General features: G+C 41.6%; 1 pseudogene; it reads left to right on the top strand.

Annotated features, from left to right (window-relative positions):
• The first annotated feature begins 501 nt into the window (after positions 1-501).
• LOC143859464 (N6-adenosine-methyltransferase non-catalytic subunit MTB-like) lies at positions 502-6,000 on the top strand (annotated as a pseudogene).
• The last annotated feature ends 11,180 nt before the right edge of the window (positions 6,001-17,180 follow it).

The raw sequence follows: 17,180 nt of genomic DNA, 5'->3' as shown, positions 1-17,180 counted from the left end.
AATGGAAGGAAAGCCTTTATGTGGGTAATTCCTTTTTGACAGTTGATCCGCAGGGCAGTTTCCTTGTCTCCAATAATGGGATATTCGCCAACTCAGATGTTCCAGATAGCTTCTGATTTGTCTAAGGGTTTGTTTTTGCTTCCAAGGGACAAGTACATTTCCAAGGATGATATCCACTTCCCTTTCTTTTGCCGCAATATATATGGCGCGGATTCACCGTATAAACCTCGGCAAAGATTGCCCGGAGGAAAGAGAGACGGTGCGTACTACGCATTCCGCGCATACTTGGGTCTTGGTTGATTTTTTTTTTTGGGTGTTGGTTGAGTTCTTTTTTAGTGTTTGATTATATGTAGGATCAATTCTTTTCAGTTTTCTTGGGTTTGTTACAATCTTTAGGGTTTTAGTTTGGACTAGAGGAATCAATTTCCTTTTCATGTCTTCACTTAGACGGATGGTGTGATTTTTTTTTCCTATTTGTTTAGGGTTTTGGTTGGCTTTTTATCTATTTATTACGGTTTTTTTCCTATTTGTGGGTTAATCAGTTGGTTTAAAATGCCATGGATGCACTGGAAGAATTGTTTTGGAGTTACACGGAACCGGATTTGGAGGAGGATTCGTTTGAAAATGCGCAGGATAGGGATTCGAGGTATTCAGGAAGGATGGAAAGTGGCAGAGGTCTTGGAAGTCGTGAACGGGAAAGGAATTGGAGGAGCAGATGGGATGAATCCGAATCTGTCAGAAAGGCCGATGATGGTGGTTATTTGGATCATAAGCATGCGTCTTCTAGAGATAGAAATGTTGATGCAAGAATTGAATCACAAAAGAGTAAAAGGAGGGCTTTAGATTCAAATATTGATAAGGGTGCTAGATCAAGCAAGAAGGAAGAGAGAAGGGTTGATGGAGAGAGGAGTAAAAGTAGAGGCATGTCAGAGGCTCAAGAAGAAAGATCAGAAGGTGTTAGAGACAATAAGCAGAGGAGTGTCAGAAATAAAATGGGATGTTGAGTCTAGTGCCCATAGGCTGAGCTCCAGAGCCCATGGAGAGAAAACTGAGAAATATAGACAGCAACGAGACCTTGCACATAGTGGCCGTGATGATGTGGAAAGTCGAGAGAGGTCTGTTAATACAGATAGAAGTGGTAGGGAAGTGAGGCACACTAAAAGGTCACGAAGCCCCGAGAAAATTGAGAGACATCATCAAGAGTCTGATGAAATTGATTGAGGTTGCTAGTGGATTGCTGAAGTGCCTCAGGAAATTTACTAACATTACAGGGCTGGAAGCCAACAAGGATAAATGTGAAATCTTCTTTTCGAATTCCTCCTCTCACATCAGAAACTCCATTCTTGACAGATTTGTATTCAAGGAAGGTTCCCTACCTATTCGGTACCACAGGTTGCCACTGTTCTCCTCTAGGCTCTCTAATTTGGACTGTCAACCTCTGGTGGCTAAGGTTAGGAAGAAAATTCAGAGTTGGTCCGCAAAGACATTATCTATGGCTGGTAGAGTGGAGCTTGTTAAATCAACCTTGATGGCTTACCAAGTGTTTTGGTCTTCCTCCTTCAACATCCCTGCAAGCACCCTTGATTTGATTGCTCAATGTCTTAGAAACTATGTATGGGGGGGAAATGAGGATAGGAAAACTATCCATACCGTGGCTTAGGATCATGTATGTAGGCCTAAATCCGAAGACGGGCTGGGTCTGAGAAATATCAGAGATGTTAATCAGGCCCTGCAAATAAATTTTTTTTGGAATCTGATCAAAAGGCAAAATTCTCTTTGGGCCCGATGGTTCTACAAGAAGATTCGTAAAGATAGAAATATTCGGACCACTAGAATGCCATCTAGACCCTCATGGTCCGTTCGGAGTATTTTTAAAGCCAGGGAGTTTGCTGCAAATCACATGTGTTATGTCATTGGTGAAGAAGCTGAGATAGATCTATGGTCTCAGCCTTGGCACCTTGATGGTAGGCTGGAGCGGAACTTCTAGAAGCAATCTACTGATCTCTTGCTTGCTGATCTTAAAATCCTCTCCCAAATTCATTTCCAGGGCCAATGGAATCCTATTATCTTAAAAGATTCGCTTCGGGAGGAAAGAAAATTCCTAAACAATGGCATTTTTTCAAACTCAAGGCGAAATGATGCTATTTGGAAGCCTAATGCTGATGGTAATTTCACGCTGAGGAGTGCTTGGGATATTATTCATCATCAATCTACTGTCTTTTCGTGGACTAAATCCATCTGGTTCAAAGAGAACATCCCAAGGCACTCTATTGTTGCTTGGAAAGCAATTTAGGGTAGATTACTCACCAGGGACAGAACTTTCCTTGTTTCAATTGTTCATGACAAGTCCTGCCTCCTCTGCTTGCATGCTGTTGAATCTACTGATCATTTATTCTTCCGGTGTGGATATTCTGCTTGGGTTTGGCATTTTATTTTGTGGAGAGCTGGGTGGAGGGGAAGGCCTCTTCGTAGTCTAGTGCTTGAGGAAGAGTGGCTTAGACTGCATTTTGGAGGCAAAGGTCAATTAGCCCAAGCTATGAGAATCAGCTTCCAAGCCACTATCTATCACATTTGGAGAGAGAGAAATCTCAGGATCTTTGAAAACAAGAAGCATCATAAGACCTTCATTCTTAGAAATATTCTAGAGGAAGTCAGATTCAAAATTAATAGTTCTACACACTGCCATGACCTCCTCTCTGAAGGGAATATTCGTGCTGCTGCAACCTTTGGGTACAAATTCTCCCCCCGGGTTATCAATGAGAAATCCTGCTCCTGGTCTAAACCTCACGCAGGCCAGTTTAAGATTAATTCAGATGCTTCATTGGAAGAAAATGGTGCCGCAATTGGGGGACTAATCAGAAGCGATGATGGCTGGCTTCTATCCATGTTCTCTACTGAGGTTTCCTTAGCAGAGATTTTCGGGCTTGAATTACAGGCCATCGAGAAGGGGGTTTTTGTCTGGCTCTTGAAATTGACATTTCGAATATTTGGATCGAATCAGACTCTCTCTTCGTTGTGGAAGTAATACAAGGCAAATCAACCATCCCTTGGAAAAGTATTACCACTGTAAGTAATATCAAATCCTTGCTGGCCGAGCTCTCTAGATGGAAAATTTCCCATATACGGAGGGAAGGAAATGCAGCAACTGATTACCTATCCAAGACCCATTGCCCTATTAAAGGCTTTGATATTGTTCCATTCCTTGTGTCGCCCGAGTTGCTGGACTTGATCGCAGCAGATGAAAAGGGTCAAGTCTATCCTAGATTGGCCTGATCTCGTTGGCCCCTGAAGAATCCTGCTATCTTGATTCGTTTTGAATCTGTTTTGGGGGGATTTGCCTGCTCTTGCCCCTGGTGGTTGGGGTTCTGTTTTCATATTATTCTTTATTATTGATTTGTAATTTGTTTTCCTTTTTGTGGCTCTTGGGGCCTGGATATTGCATTCTCCTTTGTTTTTATTTATTTCTGGTGGGGGTCTTGCCTAACCCCAGCTTTCTCGTCAAAAAAAATAAAATAAAATAAATAAATAAATAAATAATTGATCGAGGTTCCTCTCAATCTGACAATGAAAGAAGCATTAGCCACAAACAGAGGCAACGTGAAAAAGAAGCTTACGGAAATGATAGATCCAAAGGCAGAGATAAGGATTGGGGAGGTTCTAAAGATAGTTGGAGGAAAAGGCAGCAGAGCTGGAATGATAAAGAGGCAAAAGATGGGGATGGTGATTTTGACTATAAAACGGAATGGGACTCACAGAGGCGTGAACATGATAGAATGGAACGGGATAGAATGGATAATGAGAAGCTTCATGATACACCTGCGTATAGAAAAGATAGAACCAGGACTGAAGGCGTGAAAAATTCAAGTGTTGGAACTACAAATGAGTATTCTGATGTGATAGAGATCAGGCCCAAGTCTCTCGATTATGGGAGCGAGGAGTCTGGATACATGTCTTCTAGGCATACTACTAGTGCAGGCCAGACTTCTATTAGGGGTTCACAGTCTCCATTTGGAAATAACCAGGGACTGGGGTCTTTCAATAGGGGCATTCCTCAAGGAAGAATAGGAGGCTGGAGAGGACAAAGAGGAAGCGTTCAGGGGAGGGACAGGCAATGTGTTGTAATCCCAGTGCCTATTGTGGGACCTTCCTTTGGTCACTTGGGCTTGCTACCTGGACCCATGCAGCCCATTGGGCCGAACATGTCCGCAGCTCCAGGTCCACCAATTGTACCGGTTTTCACTCCTCCATCTCCAGGGCCCATTGTTTGGCCTGAACCTCGAGGTTCTGATATGAATATGTTAGCTGCCCCACCTGGACTTTCTCCCATACCACCACCTCGATTGTCAGGACCGCGATTCCTTCCTAATATGGGGACTGGCCGGCCCAAACCATGCAATGTATTTTAATCAACTTGGCCCTGGAAGAGGAGTATCTCCTAGTGTAACTGGTCCTGGATTTAATATTATAATGGGACCAATCGGACGTGGAGTACCTCATGATAATGCTCCAATGGGTTGGGGTCCACCTAGGACTAGTGCTCCCCCTGGTAGAGGTCCTTCAAGGGGAGAGCAAAATGACTGCTCCCAAAATTTTGTGGATACTGGTATGCGACCACAGAATTTCATCAGGGAGCTAGAACTCACCAGTGCTGTGGAGGTACCTCATGATAATGCTCCAATGGGTTGGGGTCCACCTAGGATTAGTGCTCCCCCTGGTAAAGCTCCTTCAAGGGGAGAGCAAAATGACTACTCCCAAAATTTTGTGGATACTGGTATGCGACCACAATTTCATCAGGGAGCTAGAACTCACCAGTGTTGTGGAGGATTACCCAAAGCTGAGGGAACTTATTCAGAGGAAAGATGAAATTGTGGCCAAATCTGCATCCCCACCCATGTATTACAAGTGCGACCTGCGCGAGCATGTGTTGTCCCCGGAATTTTTTGGCACCAAGTTCAATGTCATTCTTGTCGATCCCCATGGGAGGAATATGTCCATCGGGCTCCTGGTGTTACTGACCATATGGAGTACTGGACACCAAAAGAAATACAAAATCTAAAAATTGAGGTACATCATTTACTTGTCCTAAGTTTATTCGCTTCAGTGTTGGCGATGGTGTGGATGTCTTTATTTTCTCTCAAATCTATTTACATAATTACATATGCAACATTTGCTGTCCATTCATATTATTTTATAACCTTGTGCCTTTTCTCTGAAGTCTTAATTCTGCTCTTACCATGTTTTCAGGCAATTGCTGACACTCCTTCATTTATCGTCCTTTGGGTTGGTGATGGTGTGGGTCTTGAGTAGGGACGCCTGTGCCTAAAGAAGGTATGTTAGTTGCGCTTAACAGAAATTACTATTTCACTTACATCGGAATTGAGTATTGATCTAGATTACCACAGCTAAGAGAGGACCCTAAAGAAAATCTCTGATAGCATTAACATGATAACATCTCTTAACTTCATTGCATTGCTTTGGACTTTATTTATTTGTTTTGGAAAATGGATGCTTGGAGTTTGGACTTTATGCTCACACATAATACAGACCAAAAAAAAAAAAAAAATTCACTGCATTGCCCCCTGCTGGAATGCAGTAATGTTTTCAACTGTAATATATCCTTTCATTGCCTCTAATGTGCTTCTTTTTTGTTTGTATGGTATTTTTTTCTCTTAATTTAGTGGGGATTTCGGAGATGTGAGGATATATGTTGGGTGAAGACAAACAGGTTGAATGCGACTCCAGGACCGCAGCATGATTCACACACTTTGTTTCAGCCCTCTAAGGTTGGTTATAATTGCCTTAATATTTTCTGCTTGGTGCATATAATCTTCATTTTTTTATGGATAAATATCTTGTTATAATTTGTGGCCTCATTTTGTGGACTAGGAACACTGCTTGATGGGCATAAAAAGAACTGTTCGCCGTAGCACTGATAGTCATGTTATCCATGCCAACATTGACCCAGACATAATTATTGGTGAAGAACCTCCTGATGGTTAGTATTCATGATTCCAAATTTGCCACCTAAAAATGTTTTATGGCCTTCAAATCCAGAATCTGCACACATTTCTTAAGTGGTTTATATTTCTTATGCCATTGTCTGCACTCTGCACAATCACGGAATAAGGTTTGCTCCCATTCATAGGGATTAGGTCCATATCCCATCAAAATTTGAATAATCGAAACAATATGGACTTTTTCGAAGATTGGATGCAGTTACCAATTCACCTATGATTTAGCCAGCACTTTGAATTTATTACCGGCACATGTGTCGTGTCGTGTCGTGTCCGATGCAACAAGCGTGTCCACACATGTCAACACTCCTTTAGACACCTTTATATGTAATGCTAGAAGTGTTAGACTTCATACGGGCTTGTGAACACGATTTTGTACCGTGTTGTAGACACCCCATTTTGACCGAACCCTTTTACCCAAAACCGAATAAATTCCTGAAACTGATTCCCGAAGTGTTTAAAACCGATTCTCGAAGTGCCCTGAAAACCAAGTTTGAAATTCCTGAAAAATCGAGGTCCAATTGTAAAAAGAACCTGAAAAATCCGGAAATTATCCATTCGCAGAACATTTTGAAGTCTCTGCAGAACCCAAGTGATCCCCAGAATCAAATAAATGTCCCGAGACCGGATGCAATCCCGAAACCCGAATCCTAAGAAATTTAACCCGAGTTGCACCCCAACCCTTTATTATCTCAAAACCAATCAAAAAGGGTGTGAAATATCAGGACAAGGTGTACCCATATCAATCTAAAAAGGAAGAGGGGGTGAGCATATATACGCTCAGTTTTAGGAGTCTTTTGCTAAGCAGGATCATCCCTTTGGCGTTGGAAAATGAGACGAATGCACACTATCAAGGGCTGTCCAGGGAACAAGGAGGGGGCTATATCTGCAGATCGAGGGGGTGTTTATTTCACCCTAAAAAAGAGAGCAGGCAAATGGGCTGATCGCATCCCTTAAGAGGAAAAGAACCAAGGGTGAGGATCAATCCAATGAAAAACCCTAACCGCATCTTATAAAAAAAGAAGAAGAGAAAATCGATCAGGAGGAAGAGGGAGCCTCATTTTTTTTGGTAGAAAAAGAGAGAGAGAGGAGAGCTCGAGAGCAGAAAAGGGAGGATTTAGGGTTTTCCATTTAGAGAGGAGGAGAAACAGAGAGAGAGAGAGAGAGAGAGAGAGAGAGAGAGAGAGAGGAAGAAGGATTTCGGCCTCCTTCTCCGGCGATTCTGCCGGAGATCCGACGAGCCAGCCACCTCCTATCTCCACCACCGAAAACCATCCTCATCTTCCACCTCCATCTTCATCTTCTTTGCCATTGAAACCCACTTCAAAACCCACCAAACCCACTTCGAGCCCCGACCCAAAACCCATTCCATTCTCTCCGGCCACAACCCACCGGAATCCGATCGAACCCCATCTTCCCCCACCACCATCGACCACCTCCTCTGCAAATCACCCACACCATTTCTAACCCCAAAACCCATCTTCCCTTTATTCCTATCACAAAACCCATTTTTATTCTCATCTTTCCCTGTTTTCCAGCTAGGAATCCCACTCTGAATCGCCTCCATTTCCCACCGGCCACCCTTCTTCTACCACCGCATCCATCCTTGCCTCCAAATTCCGGCCATCCCCACAGCCACCATCAATTATCCCCCAAACCCACTTCATCTTTTTCTCACACCCATCTGCAGAGAGAGAAACAGAGAGAGAAATAGAGAGAGAAAGAGGCCTCGGCAAGTTTTCTTTTCCGGCATCGACTCCGGCCGGACCCATATTTCCACAACCGAACCCACCTTCACCCTCTTCTTCTCATCTTCCATCTCCACCTCCAAGCCATCCACCTCTGGAATTTCGCTCGAGCCCTCCTCCATAGAAACCCATTTCATTTTCTTGACCAAAATCCATTTTCAAATCACCACCACTCCTTCGTCTTCTCCGGCTAGCTCGTCGGAGCTCCGGCCATTAACCCCTTTCCTCCATCTTCGCCCACTGCCACTCTCCAAAACCCATTCCCAATATTTCCGACCCCCATTTGTAAGCGCCGCAGATTTTGGGCAATATCTCGTGGCATTTTCGCGGATCTCGGGACGTGCAGAAGCGACCCCGCTCGGCTCTTGATCCCTGCAATCAGGTAATCTTATCACCCTCTCTGCAGATCATGTTTGAAAAAGAATTTTATTCACCATTAAGGCCTGTTTGGATGCCGAGAAAATCTTGATTTGGACCTCTCACATCCGTTGCCCATTGGCATGGTGATCTGGATCCAGATCAGATCTCTTAATTTAGATCTCTCATATTTGCAATCCATTTGGCTTTGTGATTTGGATCTGGATCAGATCTTTGATCTTGATTTCTTTGCAACTTTTTTTTTGCCCTTTGATGTGAATCTGAATCAAATTCTTTGATTTGAATTTATCATATATGCGGCCTATATTTTTACACTATGATTTGGATGTTGATTTGATCTTTGAATGCAAGATGAAAATATAAGATTCTGCGGTGAATGGATTGTGAAGTGATGTATGCATAATTGATGTAGGAAATCAGATGATACTTGTATCATCTGATTTCACAAGAGACCCCGTGTCGGGGGTTTGATTGTATACACTATTTGATCTCATTTCCCTACCTCATGTTTTCATCTCAGGTAATTTCATTTGAGTTATTTCCTTGTCATTTTCATGGTCTGAATGTTTAACTCTCTACTTAGATTGGTTTTAAATTTACTGCTCAGATGGTTCTTGTGCATAATAATTGATGTTCATTTCGTTCCAGCTGAGATTTGATACTTTGCCCCATGCCGTGGTTGTAAAAGCATTGCAGGGCCTTGAATTTACCAGTCTATTCATAGGTTGCGTGAGTTACTGTGTTTGATGTGATACTCATATAGTTCCTAGTCGATTTGTATTTCAACTCCAAAGGGTATCCGAGTTCATATCACTAGTAGGTGTTCAATGAAATATCAAGGTCTGATGGTGTTCATATCGTTGCTCGTCATATGGCTGAATTTATGGGTTCCATGTCAGTAGTTTGCTATGAACTACATGCATTTTTATTTGATAAGTTGTATGTGGAAATCAATTTTGGGATAAGGTTTAGCTGCTATGCCTTTGAAAATCTCGGGGTTATCTTACACTCTTCAAATTAATTTTATGAGGTCTTGATTATTGGAGATTTGAGTTTGAGGGCGCTACACTGTTTCTGCTATCTCGTGTCTTTATATTCTTTGGTCATGATTTGTCCCGCTAGGCAGCTCTCCTCTGAGGACAAGCCTCGTTGCTTAGAACCTCCCCTACGTGTACCCCTACTAGTTGAAGACCAACTCGGTCTATTAGTTGCCCTGCCTATTCATTCCAGGGGCAACGATGGAACGTTTATTGAGCCAACCTCTTCCCTTCCTGCCTTAGAGTTCTCGCAGGTTAAGGGATTTCCTTCTCTCAGAGTGTCTAACTAGTTAGGACCCTTCCTTAGTGGCTGATTGTTCCGTAGTTCTTCCTATAGGGTTCTTGTCTGTCCCTTTTGCTTAGAAGTCTTCCCTTAGGGATTAGAAGGTTTTTCATCTCTCGTCTATTTAGGGTTTTCCCTCGCTGGCTAAGCCTCTTCAGCTTTTGGTCATCTCTTTGAGATCTTTTGTCTCGTATCGGAATTTTAGTTCTCGTTCATCCTCTTTCCCCTTAGCTTTAGGGATCCCGTTTCCCTCTATATTACTCTACCGCGATATGGTGGGTAAGGAGGCTCTTCTATCGGATCCCCTTTAGCTGAAAGGGTGTTAACGCATTTCTAATCATCAAAATATAAGAGCATATAAAAAGCATTTGAAAACATCAAAAACCTTTAAAAAAAAATCTAAAGTGTTGAGTGTTTCTTTTAGAAGCGTAGTTTGAGAGTTCGTTTCGAACTACGTTGACTTGATCCTCTTTCACGAGGTACGTAGTGCAGCTTGGGATTCTTATCCCAGGTCCAGCCAAATTTTGTAAATAAATCATTTAACCCTTTTAAAAAAAAAAAACCAAAAATCTTCCAAAACATTGTTTTTTCGAAAAAATCTTCCTCTAGAGTTAGGACTTTGTCTTAGATAGAGAGTATTAGAGTAAGGTTTTTGTCTTTGATTTGTTGTCTGTTTGTTGTGTGTTTGTTTTAGAGTTAGGGTTTTGTCCTAGAGTTATAGGAGCGCCTCCGTCCGGTCAGTTGGCGATCCACATCGCCGACTGATGACTAGAATAGGATGCGTTAGTCAACCCTTTGTTTTCTTTAGGAAATACAGCCTAGTTACACATAGGTTGTAGGAACCACCTGCATTAGCTTAGGGCTAATCTGCATTTAGTTAGGGCTTATAGGGTGTCCTAAAATCCACAATTCACTGGAATTTAAATAATCGTACAAGAAACTTTAATAACTAGTCCGGTCTTTTAGATCGAATCTAGGATAGAGGTCTAAGTGTCTTAGGCATCCTAGCTTAGAATAGGTGCAAAGAACTACGTTGCCTTGATTCTCGTGGAGGCGGGGATACGTAGGCTTCTTTGGATGAATACCAGACCATCCGAGGACTCGGGCTAAATCGTTTAGAGTCTTAGGATTTGTTGTGTTATATTTTGATGTGTTTTTCTTGCTTTCTTATACTGATCCTATACCTTTAGCTATAGCTTGCATGTGTTTCCACACTAGAACTTAGACACCCATTAGGCATGTCACTCATAACCTAGCTATGCTTAGGTGACACATCTTTCATTTTATTTTATGTGTGTTTATTATTTGTATTCTCAGGAAATGCATGCTTAGGTAGACGACTCCTGAGGATTGTTCTCATTTCACATGATTTTTACCCAAACTTCTTCGGAGTTAATGAAAATGGCATAAGAGACCAAGTGTTCGCACTTGGGCGAATTGGGGGTGCTCTTCGGACCTTCTCCATTCGTCACCAGGCACGGACCTTTTGTATCTCTGGTTATCCATTGCAAACAGAGCATTTGTTTTGGTTCCATGGCGTGTCCATGGATGGCGACTCTGAGTTATTTTTAGATATATCTTGGTTTCGAGCCCTGGCTCCGGATCAGGATGTATCTCTTTCTTTTTATATCGCCACTCATGCTATGCTGTGAAGGTGGCAACAGTTTCGAGAGTTCCTTGGTAGAGCTCTCCTTTCGTTGTGGAGATCTAGAGGATGGTGTGGGGACCCGTTCCCTCACCGTATCCTCAGATCGGGGTCCACACGTGTCAAGTGTGATATTCTACTTTATTATAGAATATTGTATATGCCTCTTTTATCATTAACTCTTCTTTTATTATAAACTCTTCTTTTAACTCTTCGTTAAATAATATTTGCTGTTATATCCCCTCCCCTCCCCTAAACCTAAAACTCTAAACAAACTCTTATTCCAATAGGACCAATGCTATATTCATTATATCATATTGGTCTCCCTTACTAGCTGTATATTGGAGACGGAAGATAACTAGATTAAATTGATGAATGTGCTGTTATTTGATTATCTCATGTTTGTTTTAGATTATAGTTGAGATTTATTAGTTTGTTAAATGATTACCATATTTATATTGTTACAAATTATACAATAATTAGTAATTTTATATGTATGTACGTTTCACCATATTTAGATTCTTAGATGTCCTCATGTCTGACAACTCGTATCCGTGTCGAAATTTGACATACGACCAAGCCGAGCCCGACCTTTTATCCTTTTATCAGGTTAGATGGGTTGGGTTAGGGTTGATAGATTTAAAGGCTGTTTGGGTTGGAGTTGACCCTCGTCCCCTAATATACATTTTTTTATATTTTTTTTCTGTTTTTGTCACGACCAACCCGAGCCCAACATTTTATCCTTTTATTGGGTTAGATGGGTTGGGTTAGGGTTGATAGATTTAAAGGCTGTTTGGGTTAGAGTTGACCCTCGTCCCCTAATATATATATATTATTTTTATTTTATTTTATTTTATTTTATTTTTTATTTTTGTCCCGACCAAGCCGAACCCGACCCTCTATCGGGTTATAAGATGGGTTGGGCTAGGGTCGATAGATTTAAAGGCTGTTTGGGTTAGAGTTGACCCTGGTCCCCTGATATACATTTTTTTTCTATTTTTTTCCTGTTTTTGTCGCGACCAAGCCGAACCAGACCCTCTATCCGGCTAGATGGGTTGGGCTAGGGTTGATAGATTTAAAGGCTGTTTGGATTAGAGTTGACCCTCCTCAACCTGGGGTTCGGATTGAGTCGGGCTAGGGTTGAGTCATGTGACCTCTGCTTCGGTTAGGTTGGTCACAAACCGACTAAATCAGGCTCGAGTGGCACCCCTATAATTAGCATCATGGTTCTTTTTTTATCTTTTTTTTAATGACAAAGGGAATAATCCCACGCTAAAAATTGGGGTGGGGACACAGTATCATGGTTCTTATACCTATGCCCCTACTATATAATATGGCGATGTGTCAAATGATCTGGGCCTCCCAAATTATTGGCCAGAGCGTTGGATAATATATAATATTGGTTGAGATAAAGGTTTCTACACACAAGTGTAGATAAGTTATCTACACACTAGCTTAAAATACAGTGGGGGCCCACATTGTTTGGGTGATCCAAAGCATTCATCTAATTGGCCCTCACATAGATAGGGTGTCCACAAAAAATTAGCTCCATAGGATCATCCCAACCCTACGATTTGTGGAGGTAAAATGGACGTAGGGTTGGGATGAAGCTGATTTTTTGTGGACACCCTATCTATGTGAGGGCCCATCAAATGAATGCTTTGGATCACCCAAACAATATGCCCTCCACTATATTTTAAGCTAGTGTGTAGATAACTTATCTACACTTGTGTGTAGAAACCATTTTTGGTTTTCATGCCGAAATGTACCAGGGACAAGTGATTGGATCCATTGAACTGATCAACGTTCACATCCGTGCTCCATTGCCCTTGAACCCATTTTGATCGGATGATCCTAGCCCCTTATCCTAAAAGTGCTTCTCCTCAACTCCTCTGAATTAATTGGTATCAGAGCTACGAGGGAAGTTTTCTGACGGTCTATAAGATCAACGGTATCAATTATACATGAATGCCCATGCCCCCATGTCGGACCCAAAACTTAGGGAACTGATAAATCCGCCCCTTATTGTTCGATCTTGATGATATATAACTTTGGCCATAAGCTGAGATTAGATCAATTGCATAGATAGGGTGTGTACAAAAAATTAGCTCCATAGGGTCATCCTAGCCCATCCAAAAGTGGAAGGAAAAATGGACAGACACCGTTTGCCACAAATCTGCCCATTTTTGCCCCCCGTTTTTGGAGGGGTTAGGATGATCCAATGGAGCTGATTTTTGGTACACACCCTATCTATGATGGGGCCTTGCAAATGAATGGTTTGGATCACCACAAAAAATGTGGGACCCATGTGTTTGGGCCCTCAAGCTCATATAAGCTATATAAGCTTCAAGCTCACAATCATTTTCCTCATATATATATATATATATAGAGAGAGAGAGAGAGAGAGTAAAGTTCCCGAGGTTAACCTCATATAAGCTTATATGAGGTGGCCCTCACAAAACATAAGGCACCTACTTTGTTTAGATGATCCAAACCATTCATTTGCAAGGCCCCATCATTGATAGGGTGTGTACAAAAAATCAGCTCTATTGGATCATCCTAACCCCTCCAAAAGTGGAGGCCAAAATGGGCAGATTTGTAGACAAAAAGTGTCTATCCATTTTGCCCTCCACTTTTGGATGGGCTAGGATGATGCAATGGAGCCTTTCAAATGAATGCTTTGGATCATCCTAAGAATGTGGGCCCCTTATGTTTTGTGAGCGCCACCTCATATAAGCTATATGGGGTTAGCCTCAGGAACCCTTTTCTCATATATATATATATATATATATATGAGAGAACATTTCCTACACACTTTTGTAGGTAAGTTACCTACACACTAGCTTAAAATACAGTGGGGGCCCACATTTTTTGGGTGATCCAAACAATTCATTTGAATGGTCCTCACATAGATAGGGTGTCCACAAAAAATCAGATCCATAGGATCATCCCAACCCTACGATTTGTGGAGGTAAAATGGACGTGTATAAACCTTCACAAATTAGTCCATTTTTTGCCTCCATAGTTTGAATGGTTAGGATGATCCTATGGATCTGATTTTTTGTGGACACCCTATCTATGTGAGGACCATTCAAATGAATTGTTTGGATCACCCAAACAATGTGGGCCCCCAATGTATTTTAAGCTAGTGTGTAGGTAACTTACCTACACAAGTGTGTAGGAAATGTTCTCTCTCTCTCTCTATATATATATATATGAGTTACTAAACCATTCTAAATGAACCAAGCGACACTCAAACTTATTTGGAACGTCTTAAAAGAGTGAATCAACTTCAGTTGTTCCTCTCATCCTTTGAACAAGATTTGGATATAGGACTTCTATGTACATCTTCTTTACATCTTTTTTTTTTTGAAATAGCGATTTGTATTGATTTGTATTAAATGACAAGGGAGCACCCGAGAAGGGGCAACCCAGAGAACAAAAACAAGAAAGAAGAAACAGGGAAGAAGAAGAAAAGATACAACAAAAATAACAAAATTATATTATGGGGGAAGATGATCTAACCAGAAAATACTCTCCCTCCCAACTCCCTGCTTGGCTAACACATCCACCTTTTCGTTTGCCGACCTCCAAATGTGATTAAAGACAATAGTCGAACCCGCAACAGAATCCTCAATTTCATCAAATAACGCCAAAAATCTCCAAGGAGGAGCTACACCACGCTTCAACCACCGAATGATATTCAATGAATCCCCTTCAACAATAATATGGTCCAAGACTTCCCCTACTCAACTTCTTGATCCGAAAATAGTCCGCTTTGACTTCCGCCTAAGAAGAATCACACACACCAATAGGACCAGAAAAAGCCCAAAGTATCTCACCAAACTCATCACGACAAACACCCCCCACCCTCGCTGGACCCGGGTTTCCAAAACAAGCACCATCAAAGTTGATTTCAACATTCCTAGCATCGGAGGCTCCCATCTTTGGACTATGTTAATTTTCCTCTCACTACTAGAGCACACTTCCCTACAATGTTCCCAAAGATCAAAGAACGATACAAAAAGAAAGGATGGAAGACATCTAACCCATGATATGACCAATGCTATAATCCGCATGTACAAATAATAAGGTGATTTGGCCAAACCCTCAAACACCCTAGAGTTTCTTTCCTTCCAAACCACCCACCACGTAGCTAGCAAACACACATTCCACAATAATTTCCCTCTCTTTCTCCATGGCACAAACCCCCAAATACTCAAAAGATTCTTAATAGTTCTTGGGAAGACCCAAGTGATTCCAAACCTCAGGAAGATACATCTCCATATGATCCTGGTAAAAGAACAGTGCATGAACAAATGATCCACAGATTCCCCATGTTGCTAATACATCTTATAACCCTCTTTGAAGGGATTTTGTTTGTCTTTCTTCAAAGATACAAAGATTTTATTGGGCGAGTGTAGGAAACTCAGAAAATATTTGACTGATTAAGTTGGACCTGGACGAACCTAATTCCGTTTGAGACTGGTGGGTTTTCTGTAGACTCGGTCATGAGTTGGACAAGGATCTAGACGTACCTAATTATCCCGCAATGGAAACCCTACACTCAAGATTTTATATACTTTGTTGACTCGGTCATTTTTAGGACTCAGTCTAGATAAAAGTTGGACCTGAACGAACCTAATTCTGCCCTCCAACTAGTAGGAGCACTCGGAAGCACAGCCTCAGTACGTTAGCTACAGGACAGGTTTGTTATCGTGCTAGAGAGGTGATTGTACTAGCGCAATTGGGACCATTTTGTCGGATAGAAAACCGAACAGTTTGTCTACCTACTTAGAAAAATCTCGCTAGAGGACTGAAAGGACCTCATCACTTCAGAAATTTGGCGAGCTACCATTTATGACAACTCATGGGAATTCCTGTCCATATGCTTCCTAAGGGTGGCTTCCACTTCCTGAAATGGCATATGCACGTCAGGGCTTCGTCCACATGAGGGAGACTCTCTAGTATGCATAGCGTTATTTAGATTTTCCTCTAACAAAGGATTTTCCCGGTTAGAAGTCACTTTATCATGTGTATCATCACTATTGGAAACATTAGTCACTATAATTCAGGGAAACACTAGGGGCCGTAGTTTTACGTCATGTATTGTGAGCCATTTAAATGCTATGCAATGCATCGTGTCCCACCGTGCATGCCAAAAAGAGTGGTGGCTTTCGATCGGTATGGAGGGGCGCTCCTGCGCGGTCAGTTAGTGTGACCACCTGATTTTGGTGTGTGCGTGTGGAGCGTGTGAGAGTGTGTGTGGGTTCCTCTGTACTAGGAAACGAAACTAATCGAATGGCTCGGCTCTCCTTTAAGGATGGTATAAGAAGTGATCCTCTGTGAAAGACTTTGGTCTTGTTCGTTTTGGATTTTGAGAATTGATTTTTAGTCCAAAATATAATCAGTTTTTGGTCTAAAAACCAATTCTCAATATCCAAAACGAATAGAGACTTAACTAGTAACTCTAATGCCTAGACACCATGTGACACGTTTTCTGACACTATGCAAACTCTCATTAACTACAAATGGTTAGTCATGGAATTCTCTAAGCCAGTTTATGTTTTGGATTTTGAGTCCAAAGCTGAACATTGGACTAAAAATAAACACAATTTGACTCGGGAATCAGTTTTGGATTCAAAATTTATTTTAAAAGCCAAAAACCGACTGGGCCGGCTTGGAACGGGCAGTGTTATAATTGAAGGGATTGACGAGGTCAAGTCAATTGATGGCTACATCACCAATCACTATAATAAAGAGAAATTTTTTGGACTGGAGTTGAGAGTACAGAAATTTAATTGAAAGTTGACTTTCTTGGACCGCCTTGAAGGGAAAAAAACCAAATACTAGACTTTGAAATTTGGAGTCCAAATTCCACATAAAGGTCTAGTGAGATGAAATGAAAATGGGCAGACAAAAAAAATGGTGTATCTGTTCCTCAGCACAAGAAGAGCTTCAACCAGCATGGAGCTTTGGTCATTTATACTCTCTCTAAATCTCTTCTTTGCTATGAATGTACTACTTTCAGAATCTATAACCACCACCACCTTACTAGGAAACGAAACCGATCGA

This window comes from Tasmannia lanceolata, unplaced genomic scaffold, assembly GCF_043159265.1.
Source record: "Tasmannia lanceolata isolate RefF3 unplaced genomic scaffold, GAP_Taslan_0.1 ptg000029l, whole genome shotgun sequence".
NCBI classification, from domain to species: domain Eukaryota; kingdom Viridiplantae; phylum Streptophyta; class Magnoliopsida; order Canellales; family Winteraceae; genus Tasmannia; species Tasmannia lanceolata.
This window is presented reverse-complemented; position numbering and strand designations above follow the sequence as displayed.